The sequence below is a fragment of the Lissotriton helveticus genome, chromosome 5_1, assembly GCF_964261635.1.
Source record: "Lissotriton helveticus chromosome 5_1, aLisHel1.1, whole genome shotgun sequence".
Taxonomy (NCBI): Eukaryota; Metazoa; Chordata; class Amphibia; order Caudata; family Salamandridae; genus Lissotriton; species Lissotriton helveticus.
The window spans coordinates 1,120,636,407-1,120,652,594 of record NC_136065.1 but is presented as its reverse complement, the minus strand read 5'-3'; positions in this window follow the sequence as shown (position 1 = coordinate 1,120,652,594).

Sequence of the window (16,188 nt, the reverse complement as noted above, 5' to 3'; positions counted from 1 at the left end):
AGAACTCCACCTAAAAAAAAGATACAAAGAAAGAGATTAATCATACTCAAGTAAAAAGAGTGAAAGACACAACCAGGTAGGTAGTTTAAATAAAACAACAAAGTAATAGAAAATCTGTGAGAAAGAGAGAGAAGATAATTTTTAATGAATGTTCATATCTCAGACAGACATGAATAAAGAGCAGCAAACATATCTAGTTGAAGTTCAAAATAGGAAGAAGAGAAGCAAACCAATTGATCATTTAGGAACGTCACATTTAGAATTGTTTAATAAAACTAAATACAGATTAGTCAATATAATGCTAATGTCAGCTGTTGTTGTTTAGCCTCCTGTTACTTCACGTCAGAAGCAAGAATACAGCAAGGAGATAGCAGAAGGTGAAGGATCACTTGGTGGTCTCTTCTCTGTTTTTTATTTTATCCAATCCCCTGCCCCCACTAGGGAAATCATCTGGGGCAGTTGAATATAGCATTGCTCTGGTGTTTCCCAGGGTTGGCAGAGAGAAAAGGCATCTCTGTTCCTGCGCAAGTTGGTTTTAGGTGGCTCTGACAACGTCACATGATGAAATCACATGTTGTGTTTAAAAAACCATGATTGTATAGCGTTTTCCTTCTGTGAACAAGGTCACAGGGTGACCGAAACGTTGTGGAATGAAGGAAGGGAAAAATAAATATTACAAGCAAGAAAAGTGAAATTTGCGCTCTGTTGGAATGGCCCTAACAGTGGGACGGCGGGAGTGATTTGGGAAACGATATATATATATATATATATATATTACCTACTGGCGGTCGCCAGTAGGTATATATAGTTAGGATTTTTTCTCTATGGGATTTTTGAAAATTCTATGTCTAATAACTTTGGCGTTTGTGGACGGAATTGGCTGAAATTTTCTGGAAAATGGAACATTTTGTTTCTGAGCAGCCCCTGGAAATTTGGGGGGGGTTCGTCCAGGGGGGGTCGAGAAAAAAGGGGGGTCCCAAAACGTGTTTTTAACATTGAGTTTTCCATAGGGCGGTTGGCCTCACTTTTAGCCCGAACAGCTGAATGGATTTGCACGAAACTTGGCAAAATTGTAGGGACTGGTAGCCCGATGTGCCTTTTGTAGGTCTCAATATATGTGCTCCAGTGGATTTTGAGAAATTAACGTTTAAAAAAAGATATATATCTGTAACAGCGGACCGGGCAGCGCTCCGGTTCGCGGACCTTACATGTAACAGAACTTCGCGTAGCGAAGCTGATTGGCTCTCCGGTGTCTGTCAACATTCTAAACAGTCCGGAGCGGCCGCCATCTTGTCTCTCGGTAGGATTGAGAGACAAGAGGAGGCCAAAACAAAGGGGGAAATAACCATAAGGGGGCATACTAGATCCTCCCTGACCCCCTAGGTTTAATGTGGAGGCTTTAAAATGGCCTCGCGGGGCAAAAAAACAAAAAAAAAATTTGTTTTTTTTGCGTGGGTAGCGCCCGGTACGCGTACCGGGAAGCGGTCGGAGGAGCGTACTATGAGGAGAAAAGAAAGACAGGGTATAAACATTTTGGCAATTTTGTTATAAATGGAAGGTAGTTCTGAAAAGAACTGTTTTTTTATTCTTTTTCTTTTTTTTCTTTTTTTTAATGAATTTTCTGAACAATTTTTTGATTTTTTTGGGGATTTTTGAAAACTATTTTGTGTTTTTTTTGTGTTTTGTAAGGGGGAAATAACAAAAAAGCAGGGTTAGAACATGTCTCAACAGGAGCAAAAAAAAATAAAAAGGATTCATTGTTTTCTCATCTTGTAGCATTTATGATTTTCTCCAGCTCGGTTAATCAAAGTAATACTCTTCTCTCCATAAGCAATAGCTCCTCCACAATATATACAAACTATTTTGTAGTGTGCAAAAGGAGCTTGAATATTGGGGATTATTTCTCGGCCTTCTGGTCCGGCGAATGAGCTTTGACCCCTGTTGGTGCTGGGGATGACATCTGGGGGGTTGGCAGCAAGATCCCTTACTTGTGCTTGGGAAAGATTATTAGGATGCCATCGCTCCATGTGGCGAATCATTGTATGATTGCCAAAGCTGTATTTCTTGTTGGGGTTGCCACGAGAAAGTATATTTTTGCAAATCAAACAAGACACCTGGGGTGCATTGACCTTCTTTTGTCCAGGTGGAATTTTAAAGAATTGCCATATGTGGTGCTCTTTAATATGGCCCTGCCTTGGTGTTTCTGGCAGGAACTGCCTTACTTGCTCTTCCTCCTCCTCCTCCTCTTCGTCCTCATTATCTTCCTCTCTACCAAAGTCCAGTGTTGGTGGTGGTCCTTTTGGTGGTGGTGGTGGTGGTGGTTGCTGAGAAGCACCAGCTGCAGCTATTACAGAAGCCATTGTGAAAAATAGGTCTTGCTCTCTGGAAATAGAAAGTAAGAATGAGGTAAAAAGAAGGAGGGGTTTTCATCATTTGAGAAAAAAAAATAGTTCTAAACCAATGAAAAGTGTTATTTTTAGGTCACATGACCAAGCCTAACAACATTATGAAACCAAAAGTGAAATGAACCAATGAAAAGTGTTATTAACAAGTCACATGACCTCTCACGCTTATGTTACGCGCTGCGGAACGCGCCCCGGATAGCTTCCGGGTCGCTGCGCTTCGCGCCTTGGTCCGCGCCCCGGAGCACTTCCGGGTGCGCTAACGCGGTACGTCATAAGACGCATTACGCGGTAACGCGATACGTCGCGCTTACGCGACGCGCCGCGGATCGCTTCCGGGGAGCTGCGTTTTGCGCCTCGGTCCGCGCCCAGGAGCACTTCCGGGTGCGCTAACGCGGCGCGTCATAAGACGCATTACACGACAACGTGATACGTCACGCTTCCGCGACGCGTCACGATAATGATTTCTAACGTGGCAGTTGCGCTAACGGAACGTTTACCGGTTCGCGGACCGGGTCGCGGCATCAAATTGAGCTAACGGGAAGCTTCCCGGTTCGCGGACCGGGAGCGAAACAAAAAAAATATTTAAAAAAAATTATTAATAAACATATAAAATATATTTTTGGATTTAAAGAAGAATACATTTTACAGGTATAGATATTAGCTTTTAAAAAACCAATGAAATTCACTGAAAAAACCATAGGTTATAGACCATATATAGTTAGGAATTAGCATTTACAAAACCTTGAAAATTCACTGAAAAAACCATAGGTTATACACCATATATAGTTAGGAATTAGCATTTAAAAAACCTTATTTTACTCACACAAAACCATTGAAATTCCATATATAGTTAGTTGCACTAACTATATATCGCGCACCCGCAATCCACTGCTGATGATGTCACATATTACATCATTCATGACATGGTCAGTGACATCACTGATGACATCACTGATGACATCTCAAATGACATCACTGATGACATCACTGATGACATCTCATTTGACATCAATGACCACATCACTGATGATATCATTCATGTGACAATACAATGCATCTCCTCACATTTTAATATAACCTCTGTTTCACCCAGTGTTAAAAAGAGTATAATTTTTGAAACCATTGACACACCAATACTAGTTACTACATACACACTCACTGATTGCTACGTCTACACACACCTTCACTCATTCACCCATACAATCATTCATACATACAATCACTCATCTTTACAACACTATCATATGCACTCATACACCTATACAGACACTCACAGTCTGCCACTCATCCATGGAGTTACTCACACACCTAGTCAGTCCTGTAAAGAATCAATCACACTTCCATTTTCTTGTCTATACAGTTAAACATAGAGCACCTTACATTTTCAAACATATACTAACACATACTTACTTTCTTATACAATCATTGATACAAGTACACATTGATCTGCACAGAGTCACACACCTCCCAGCCAGCCACACACACACTCAGTCTCCCATACAAATACTTGGACAATCAATCAATAACCCATATAGTTAATCATATAGCTACTGATCAACACATGCAGCAGTTTACAGAACAACAGACATAATGATGCACAAATTAAGACAGTTTAGTCACTAACCCATGCACTCAGTGAGACACATTTAATCACTCACTCATACATTCAGTCATGCACCTACTAAATCCTTCGTCCAGACACTTATACATCTACTCATTCTTCAATATGTAAAACATATTTAAACTTTACAAAAACACACAGTCACTGGATGATGTCATCAGTGATCTCATCAGTGATGTCATTTGAGATGTCATCAGTGATGTCATCAGTGATGTCACTGACCATGTCATGAATGATGTAATATGTGACATCATCAGCAGTGGATTGCGGGTGCGCGATATATACTTAGTGCAACTAACTATATATGGAATTTCAATGGTTTTGTGTGAGTAAAATAAGGTTTTTTAAATGCTAATTCCTAACTATATATGGTGTATAACCTATGGTTTTTTCAGTGAATATATATATATATATATATATATATATATATATATATATATATATATATATATATATATATATATATATATATCCCCACACCATTCCTCCAGCTGGAAGAACAAATTGGGTCGCACTCCACAGGTCCTTTTTGTAATTTTTTCTTTTATTTTTCACATTCTCTAAGAATCCAACAAGGGCAGCTGTTAAGATCTACGCGTTTCGGTATTCCAAATACCTTGCTCACTGGAGTAAAGACTAAGGCACTACGAGTACCATCAGGCTGTGTTTACGGCCACGCCCATAAGGGCGGGGACACTTTTGTTCATAAGTGCTTTAAAGAACTTCCGCGCTTTTCTTGTGTCTCTGTGATGCCCGCAGCCCTTGACAAAGTGCTTCAGCGCACGAAACCGGTTGGGCAGGACATTGAACTATGGCGAGACATTCTGCTGCTTGACACCGCTGTGTTCTCTAATAAATTGAGGCGGATCATTATTCACCCGTGTGGACCTTCTTACAGCAGGCAACCTTGTGTGATTATATATATATATATATAAATATATATGTATATGTGTAAGGCATATATCACATGCATATGGTAGCTATATAAATAGAGCAGTGAATGATGTGTTCTGTTATATAGGGTATTTTGTATCCAAATTTGCTCGTTGATTGATTGTATTTAAGCACTTACTAAATAACAGATGTTTCATTTTTAAGATCTTGCTATATGTAATCGATGGTTTATACATATTCTTTATTGTATTTATACAGAAATATTGTTATGCCGACAATAACAATGACAATATGCATGTTTTATTATTTAGAGCTTTTAAAATTATGAGTTTTCATTAAACTTGGTATTAAGCTTTCTATATGTGTAGTTTGTTTTCCATGCCCATGGTCATTTCATACGGAACTTGAGGAGGCGAGTGTGCACAATGCAAGATTTAAAAGCATCTAGCAAGGCTGAATTCCGCATGTGAACAAGTACTTTCGAACCCGAAACGTGTAATTTTGTGAGATGATTGCCATGAATAAATAACATCTTGCCTGAGTTTCCGAGGGTCCGTCTCTCCTTCATCCCTGTCTGGAGGTTGCGGGAGTGTGTATTTCATTGTATGTCATTATGGAAGTTGGTTTGCTTCTGTGGACGGACCCCCTCCCTCTAAGCTGGGAGCCGCCCTCGACCGAATCTTGTCAAAATCCATTGCGGAACTTTGGCGGCCGCCTCCTACTGCAGCCTGTTTAATTTCACCGACCGGAGGACGATCGGCGACTGGGCCGGAGAGGATCAGATTCAGGTGGTGAGTAAGATGGCATTTGCGTAGGTCGGGAGGTACGAAGAAAGGCTTTCACACAGTTAGTCCAACACATTGTGGACTACAAAACCTAAGACGGCAACACCATTTCTCATGATATCTGCGGAACCAGTCCTTGAATGAGACGCAGCAGCGGACGAGGTATTTGGAAACCTGCCTTCGACATCCACTAACTCAGTACATCCCCACAGCGGTGGAATTAATGTGGAAACTAACGCGAAAACACTATTAATGAATTTGGAGAAAACTATGAGGCTAGAAATCACAAAGTGGTGGGAGCATAAGTCGTTGACTAAATATGCGAAAGTGGGGCGAGTCCCGCGGGGATTGAGAATTCTATTCTCTCCTAGCTTCAATAAACCCAACCCTTGCTTGTTGAAAGAATGGGGGAAACTAATCTTGCAAACCTCAATAAACCTTGCTAACATCTTGATCAAGTATACAGCTATAGATAGTGTGGCAATTTTAGAGGAAATTAATAAGATCAACGATGAGCTTGACAAGTTAGAAGAAACTGAATATGTTAAAAAACAAAGGAAGCAATAAAAGAAAGACTACGAAAACATGAAAATCAAATTCAGGAAAGCTGATAAATTTGCGCGCGACCAGGCAGACTATGATAACAGTCAGATTTTTACATTTGCACACAAATTTGACAATGCCAAACAACAGCAATACAGCAATAAAATAAAGGGTGGTATTGCAAATACATCATCAAACACAGTTCCGTATGTAAATGATGAAACTTCCAGTGTTGATACGATCTCACTAACAAGTAATTCCAGTTTAGAACCTGAGAACAGACAAATGGTGCAAATTAAACTGAGCTGAGGAGAAGAATTTGATTTTTTAGTAGAAGAATGACTGCAGACCTTGAGGCTGAGACAGCAAAGTAGGCCAATAGAAAAATAAAAAATGTAAGAAGACGCGATAGGAGAAAAAAGCGCAAACAAAGGTCAGAAAAAGAAAGGATCACAATGGCAGAAGAAACGATAAAAAAATTACAATTCTATAATCAACCTATCATTGGTCGTGCTGACGAAAGCTGAAGAACAACTGTTGGCACTTGGAATAAATTACTGTCCAGGACAGAGTTTTGATTATGCCACCACCCAGATCAATGTATTTTGGTTTATCAGGAAAGTAAAACTTAAAAAGTTCTTTGCTATCAAACCTAGAAAAAAACAATACTAACAAGGAAATGGATAGCAATGGCGGAGACAAACAGCACTGACAGTGTCTGACATCCCCACTTTACTAGCACTGCATGATTTAAATGATGCAACTGGATCTCAACCTTCAGGTTGTGACATAGATATTGCCACAAAAACTAGATTACCCAAAATCAATCAGACACAGAAAGGGGCAGGGATCAGCCCTTTCAAACCGAAGTCATGCTTCCTTCTACTTATGCCTTAAGATGCGGTGGATATCTTTCATGACAGAGTTATCGAAGATATCAAGAAGTTACATCACCAAGTAAGAGGCAAGAAGAAAAATCTCCAGTACAAGAAATATGAATATGCAAAACTAATGAAGACACTTGGAGAAAACAATGAGATAATAAAAAAGAAATCTGACAAAGGAGGCAACCTAGTTATTTGGCCAAAAAGTGATTATGTTCAGGAGGCCAAAAGACAATTGGATAATCCGATCTGTTATGAACGAACAACATCCAAAGAATATAACAAGGCAAAGGAGACTCTGCAAAAGCTGTTGGCACAATGGCGATGAGAAGGACTGATTTTCTCTGATGAATATAAATTCATGAACATTGAATTTCCAGTCTTTCCTGTATTATATCTAATTCCCAAAGTTCACAAGGACATGATGACTATTCCTGGAAGGTCCATCATATCAGCCATCAAAAGTATGGGAGAACAAGTGGGACAATATATTGTTTATTTCCTGCAAGATATGGTGAAGGAATTACCTAGCTATGTAAAAGATACTGGCGATTTCCTTGTAAAAAACAAAGATCTCATTTGGACAGACGATATGTTGTTAATTACTCTTGACATAGAGTCTCTTTATACGAGCATCGACCACAACATGGGGCTAAAAGCAGTTAAGTATTTTTTGGATAAAAGATCAAGTGAATTTCATGAACATAACAAGCTTGTCTTAGATCTCATTAAAGGGTGCCTCAATAACAACTTCTTTCTTTTTGGAAAGGAGCTATTTAGACAACTAAGAAGAGTAGCGATGGGAGCCTGTTTCTCCCCCAGCTACGCCTGCTTGCATGTTGGCTGGTGGGAGGAACAGGTTCTGAAGCAAGAACAGCAGGAGAGGTTTGACAAACATATCATGTGCTATCTAAGATATATAGATGATGTTTTTATCTTGTGGAAGGGAGACGAAAGGGAAGCTCAGGATTTCATCAAAGTAATCAATACCAACTCGATGAATCTCAATTTTACTTTCCATATTAACCAACTTAACACTGAATTCTTAGATGTCAAGAACTATATCAGGGATGGCAAGTTTGAAACGACTTTGTTTAGAAAACCTACCTCTGGGAATGTCACCCTTCATGCAAGTAGCGCCCATCCTAAACACCTCATAGCGAGTATTCCTTACGGTGAAATTCTAAGACTTAAAAGGATCTGTAGTCTTGAACCTGATTTTGTTATCTGTTTGAGGGAAACTATGAGCAGACTCAGGGCGAGAGGTTATTCTGAGACTATTTTGAAAGAAGCTATGGAAAAAGATAGTATGAGACCAAGAATGAGTCTATTTAAGAACAGTGCTAGTAACAATTTTGATCCACTGGTTGAATCTGGAACTCTGAAGGAAACAGATAAAAACAATGAGGGCCCCAGATTGATTACCACCCATTGCAGTGAGGAAAGGAAAATCCGACCCATAATTAAAAAGAACTGCCCAATTGTCCTCACTGATGTAGTTCTGAGTACTACTTTACCTGCAACTCCTTTGATTACTTTCAGGAGAGCAAGATGTTTGGGTGCTATTTTAGATAAAAGCATCCCTGAGACTAGACAGACAAAGACCTGGTTAAAACCAGCTCAGGGCTTCAGAAAATGTTCAACCTGTAGGGCCTGCAAGTTCGGCACCTATTAGACCCATTACTTGACCCCATTTAGTGACAGAGAAATAGCTATTGTGGGAAGTTTTAACTGTAGAACTGAGTACGCGGCATATGTTCTGACATGCACCTGTGGTCTTAACTATATTGGCAGTACAAAGCTACAGGTGCATGTCAGGATTTTACACAGTGATACAGCGTACCCAGTTGCAAGACATTTTAAAAGGGTACATAATAATGATGTTAGCTGACTCACATACTTTGTGATAAGCTCTGTTTCCAAACCACAACATGGCGGCAACAGAGAACGCCAATTAAGGCAGTTAGAAATTAGAATGATCCTTGAATTTGACAGCTTGTGACCGAATGGCTTGAACAACACAGAGGATATGCACAATTTTCTCTAGTTTCCAGATAGTGTTTTGACACTGTAAATTTCTCTTAAATGATCTAGCTATAGGATATGATGAAATATATCAGTTAGAAAAAGATGGAAAAGGACTAAAATAATATATAAATGTAATATTTTTTTGTTTAAAATGTATAGTGGACCATATGAAAGCCAATACCATCATGATGTAATGATTTGGAGATCTCGTATGCTGGAATAATTGATTTTATGAATATAATTTTTAGTATGATGTAATGATATTTATAGGATTTTGGCAGTATTGACTAGGAATGCGTTTTTACTGTTATTATAATATATATAGATTTTCACATACGGAGTACCGTGATCAAGAACTAGGAGAGTTCGAAAGGCATAGGTGGAGAGTTGGTGAAGGTCATTAAACTACAAGTGAAATCATCCAAGAAGTGTGCGGAGTTTTTCTTTCAACTTGTTTGGGAATTAACTGCGAAGGTGTCCTTACTTCACACGCCGGCACCAGCTGAAGTGTGCGCCTCCCAAAAGGACATTTTGATTGTCATATATATAATGGTCAAAAAGAATCCTGAAATTACGTATAAAAAAATCCAAGTCTATAAAAGATCTAGTGGTGAAAAGTGAGTTCGTAGACAGAAAGAAGAGTAATACCGACTGGTTGAAGTCAAAGCCTGGTTTTAAAAGATGTTCAAAGTGTAAAGCCTGTCAGCATGGAATGAACCGTACAGACTTTAAAACCCCTTTTAATAAAACTGTGACAGTCAGAAGTGCCATTATTTGCAAAAGTGAATATGTAGTTTATTTACTACAATGTCCATGCCCCAAGATATACATTGGTAGTACTATTTTACCAGTGCATCAACGAATTCTGCAGCCCAGACGTGCCATTGTCAATCAGGACAGATCCTACTCTGTGGCACGGCACTTTGAGTCACATCACCAAAGCAACCCCATAGGCCTCCAATACTCCTGTATTGCTGAAGTCCCACAGAAAAAGAGGGGAGGCAATAGGAAAGGTGAACTCAGAAAATTGGAAACTTATTTCATTCTAGAGTTCAATAGTAAAGAGCCACAGGGCTTAAATGTGGAAGAGGATCTGTATACGTGTCTGGCCTGATTGTACATTGTACATTAACCCGATTTATGACTAAGCTGCCTCGAGTGTACCAAAACTGCATATTGAAATTATGAATTGTTAATATTTTTAATTGACAAAAAAGTTTTTAAACAAAAACTTTTCTTTTGCTTCTTTTAGGACATGGGAGGTAGTGTAATTTGTAAATTTGTGGTGGCTTTGATAAGAATGGAATGTACTAAGTAATGCTTTTTTAACTATTTATGCACCGACACCCCTTTTCTTTTTAATCTGATGTGCAATATTAGTGGATTGTTTACAAAAAAAGTATGGAAAACTAATGTTGTCGTTTAAGCATTAGCACTTTTTGGATATATAGTATATTCAAGCACTAGCACTTTTCTTGTTTGGGCTCCGTGCAATATATAATATAATGATTGTTTACAGTAAGAGATTATTATTGTTTACAAATAGATGTGCAATATGAGTGGATTGTTTACAAAAAGAGTTCGTTGAGTATATAACATATCTAAGCACTAGCACTTTACTTGTGGGTTAGATGCAATTTATAGAGTAGTTGTTTACAGTAAGAGACTATTATTGTTTACAATCAAGCACTTGCACTTAATGATGAGATAATGAGGTGGTTAGAAATAGAAGTGCATTACTAGTAATTGTTTTCCCATTCCAATTAAATTCATTTAATTTAGCCACAAAGCAAACTAAGATAGATGATGGAATCTGTTGTCTGAGGTCTAAATCTAATGAACTGAGAACAAAGATTGTACAGTGTAAGATATGATATTGTAAATATTCCCGTTTTATAAATTTACCAAGGCGAGCACGGCTTAGGGGCACTAGCCCAGAAAATTGTTGAACCGTTATTGCTTGAACTATTGAAAATAATGTTTGTAATGCACTTGCATATTTTAGGATGGAATGTTTACATTTGATACCCTGTTTTTTAAGGTTTGCGCCAAAACAGTTAGTATCCTTTCGTTGTTACTGCACAAAAGTTCTTTTAATTTGAAGGTGGTAAAATGGCCGCTACATTAACAGGCAACTTGCTTAGTCTTTTATGGTCCTTTTACTCTGTTCACTACCTTACCTATGTACTTGTAGAAGCATTCAATGGCAGTACAAACATCGTGATCAAGGGAGCATGACTCCCGAAACGCGTTGATGGATGTAACAAACACAAAATAAAAGCCTGATTGAAAGATATCCATGTACGAGTGCCGGATGATTTCTTTGAAGATACAAAAGAAAATCCTATTTTGAATATGTATATATATATATATTCACTGAAAAAACCATAGGTTATAGACCATATATAGTTAGGAATTAGCATTTACAAAACCTTGAAAATTCACTGAAAAAAACATAGGTTATAGACCATATATAGTTAGGAATTAGCATTTAAAAAACCTTATTTTACTCACACAAAACCATTGAAATTCCATATATAGTTAGTTGCACTAACTATATATCGCGCACCCGCAATCCACTGCTGATGATGTCACATATTACATCATTCATGACATGGTCAGTGACATCACTGATGACATCACTGATGACAACATCCAGTGATTATGTGTTTCTGTAAAGTTTAAATATGTTTTACATATTGAAGAATGAGTGGATGTATAAGTGTCTGAATGAAGGTTTTAGTAGGTGCGTGATTGACTGTATGAGTGAGTGATTAAATGCGTCTTACTGAATGCACGGGTTAGTGACTAAACTGTCTGAAAGTGTGCATCAGTATGTCTGTTGTTGTGCAAGCTGCTGCATATGTTGATCAGTAGCTATATAAGTAGCTATATGGGTTATTGATTGGTTGCACAAGTATTTGTATGGGAGACTGAGTGTGTGTATGGCTGGCTGGGAGGTGTGTGACTCTGTGCAGATCAATGTGTACTTGTATCAGTGATTCTATAAGAGAGTAACTATGTGTTAGTATATGTTTCAAAAATGTAAGGTGTTCTGTGTTTAACTGTATAGATGAGAAAATGGAAGTGTGATTGATTCTTTTCAGGACTGACTAGGTGTGTGAGTAACTCCATGGATGAGTGGCAGAGTGTGAGTGTCTGTATAGGTGTATGAGTGCATATGATAGTGTTGTAAAGATGAGTGATTGTATGTATGAATGATTGTATGAGTGAATGTGTGTGTAGACATAGGAATCAGTGAGTGCGTATGTAGTAACTAGTATTGGTGTGTCAATGGTTTCAAAAATGATACTCTCTATTTAACACTGGGTGTAACGGAGGTTATATTACAGTGTGAGGAGATGCATTGTATTATCACATGAATGATATCATCAGTGATGTGATCATTGATGTCAAGTGAGATGTCATCAGTGATGTCATTTGAGATGTCATCAGTGATGTCATCAGTGATGTCACTGACCATGTCATGAATGATGTAATATTTGACATCATCAGCAGTGGATTGCGGGTGCGCGATATATAGATAGTGCAACTAACTATATATGGAATTTCAATGGTTTTGTGTGAGTAAAATAAGGTTTTTTAAATGCTAATTCCTAACTATATATGGTCTATAACCTATGGTTTTTTCAGTGAATTTTCAAGGTTTTGTAAATGCTAATTCCTAACTATATATGGTCTATAACCTATGGTTTTTTCAGTGAATTTCAATGGTTTTTTAATAGCAAATATCATAAGCTGTCGAATGTCAAGTACGTGGTAAGTAAAAACATTTTCGTGTTTATGCACACTGATCTGCTTTGAATGCTGCCCCCCACCCCTCATTTCTATTAGGAGTACTCTCTCTTTGCAGATAGTGAAGGGTAGTTAACGCAGCCCTTTGCCCCCTTTGTAATCCGTCGTGCCTGCTTCTCTCTCCATTTGATTGATTGTTCTCTTTGGTTCATTCTCTATTTACAAACAAGCACAGAGTCAAAATACTCTGTTTAGTCTTTGCAGATAGCGAAAAACCGTGTAAAAAAACAAAAGGAATCGAGCAAAATCAGTAGGCCACTAATGGGATCTCTTTTTGACCTCGCTAAAATAGAAACATTAGGAACAACCTGTTGAAAATAGCAATGCGTATGTACATAAGCGGCGTTCATTTGTGTTCACAGTACCCCTTGTTGATTGTTTGAATCGAGCATTGAATTGTTCGAAGTTGGTTCTCTTAAGGATCTTCTCTGCCTGCAAACGAGGAAGAATAGGAATATTCTCTCTCCCTTTGCAGATAGTGAAGGGTAGGTAACGCAAGCCTTTAACACGTCGTACCTATTTCATTCCTCATTGATTGATTGATTGTCCGAACATTGACTGTTTGGGAATTAGTTCTTTTTGGAGGTATTCCCTGTTTGCAAATAAACGTAGGAAAATCTTTGCAAGTAGTGAAAGGGTACGTAATGCGGACCTTTCTCCCCCGTTGTAATCTGTCATGCCTATCTACTCCCCACTGATTGATGCACCTGTTTCACCCGGACCATTTACTAGACATACGTCATCTGGCCCGACCAGAGAGCACCCCTAGTGAAAAGGACATATGCAATAATAACGAAGTGATCACTGTATCCTGTTAACAGAAACTTTAGCATGAAACAACCTGGAAAGAAAAGAATAGGAAATCGAAAATCAGTAGGCCACTGATGAACATGAACTTTTATTAAACAACGAACAAAGAAACGATAACATAACGTAATGATAAAACCTATTAATGTCCTAGAAACAAGAAAACGTTAGAAATATGCCAGTGGTGAGAGACCAGAAAAACAGTAAGAGAAACCAAATCACCCCTCGCTGTCCCACCGCCTGCCACGCCAAAAAAATCGATAGACTAGGGAAAATGCAAGTCAGTAGAACATCCGCCCCCACTCTGGAAACTTCCAAGGTGGGGCAGGGTTCCGGCTACGCCCAGCCGGGAGCAGCCCATATAAGGCAGGTCCTGCTGCCACGCCTCGGCCAGGAGATCCTAACGTAGGGTGTAGCCAGAGGAGAGGCCGAGACCAGCGGGACCCGGCCAGGGGATTGCCTTTACAACGCTGAACAGTTGCAGGGGGGGGGAATGTCTCCTCGACCCTCCCCTCTCTCTCCCAGTCCGGCCGCGGTGGCCCTTGAGAGTTGCAGGTAGTCCCGCCACATGCTCTTCCGGTCCGGCCACCAACGGTCGGGGGGCCGAGGCCGACGGGATCCGGCTGCAGCCAATAAACCAAGAAACCCGTTCATGGGGCCAGAGCGAGGGGCGTCCGGCCGACATCTACCGGAAGCCCGGCCCGAAGACGGACGGGACACTTCTTCTTTCTTGTATAATTGCTGCAACAACCCTGGGGGGGATGTCTTGCACATGCCTCCGACCCCCCCCCCCTCGTCCTCATCGCCTGGTCCGGCCATAACAAATCTCAAGCGAGACGCCGTGGGGTGCACTGGGAGGGAGAGACGGTGCGAACAGGCCTCTCCCGCCTCCCCAGGTGGAGGCTTCCCAGCTGCACCCTCAGCGCTCCAGGCGCCCGGAAAAGGGTTCTTCCACTGTGGCCATGCTGCAACGTCTCGCCCGGCAGGGTGGAGCCCGTCCGCTCATTTGACCCCGCGATCGCCAGTAGCTACCGAACTCTCAAAATGGCGGTCGACCTGGCAAGAGCGGGCCCAGCATAAAGAAATGGCCCGGTCACTGGTTGACTCCACCACCGTAGTCCTCCACGACCTTGAAGATTCTAGAGGAGCCGCGGGAGTCTCCGACCCCCGATGGGGAATGACTGCCATGATCACCCGTGGAGTGACGAAACTGTATCCGCGGGACGTCGGCGCCAGCCTCACTTTGAATTACTAGAATCCTGCAGACCTCACTTCCGGTGAAAGCACAGTGTGACCCGGTAGGAAAAATTGTTGCACCCCCTCCCCTTTTTGACTGATAGTTCAAACCACCGATCCTTTCCTTTGCCCTTTTAACGGAACTTTGGACTGCCTCCCCCTCTTTTACATTTTCTAGAGAAAACAAAACATTAACCACTACAATAACATAGCAGTTGACACCAGAACTGTTTTCAAATTGAAAACCAACAACATCTTCAACAGAATCCTTTTTGTTTCTGCTGTGACCCTGCTACAGCACAGGCATTGTCCCCAGCAGTAATTCTGCAATGCCGGTAAGAATAGCTGTGGTGCCTACTGGACTCACTCACCCCGCGGCGCCCCACGCCGTTATTTGCTGGGCGGCAACTTGCTAGGCATCACTTTCGTGCCATCTAGATTTCAGCGCGTTCTGCTGCCTTGGAACTATTCGCACAACAGACCGCTACTGACAAGAATATTTCATTATTGGTGCTGTCAATTTCAATAAATCTATTGGATAATTCAAAAGAAATTGCCACGGTCTCTTCGTTGTTTTAATGTTTTTACTGTTTTTGTTTTGTTGTATATATTTATATGTTATTAAAGTTTTATATTCCTACTACTTTGTTGGAGTGCTATATATTTTTAATGTGACACATAATTGTAAAAACTTTGATGTACAAAGAGTGATTCCTGGAATCTTCCGCTTCAGGCTCGGTCCCCTCCCCAATCACAATACAGGATAGTTTTCAGATAGTAGGAACACGTGTGGTGTGACGGATCTCATCGGGTGTGGGCCTTGATCTACTATAACTCCTTTGAAGAGGGGTGATTCTTTACAGCTGGGGCCATAAACTACATCTGCAGGGCTAGCTGATAGCCTGGACAATCGGACACAGAGGAAGAGGAGTGTCAGAGGGTGCGGTAGTGAATAGGGCGAAAGGGAGGTGTCGGGCGGGCACAGTGTGATTCTCAGGGAAGAGCAGCGCAGATGGGGGGAGGTTTATTGCCCATGCATAAGACAGAGAGCGGGGGTGACCAGTGCCTGGGGAAGATGCTTGCGAGGGTGAGGAGCCATGCTACGAATCGACAGCGTGCAGAGAGTGGGTCTGGTCAAGACATCTAAAATGGCTGCCGTGCACGACAAA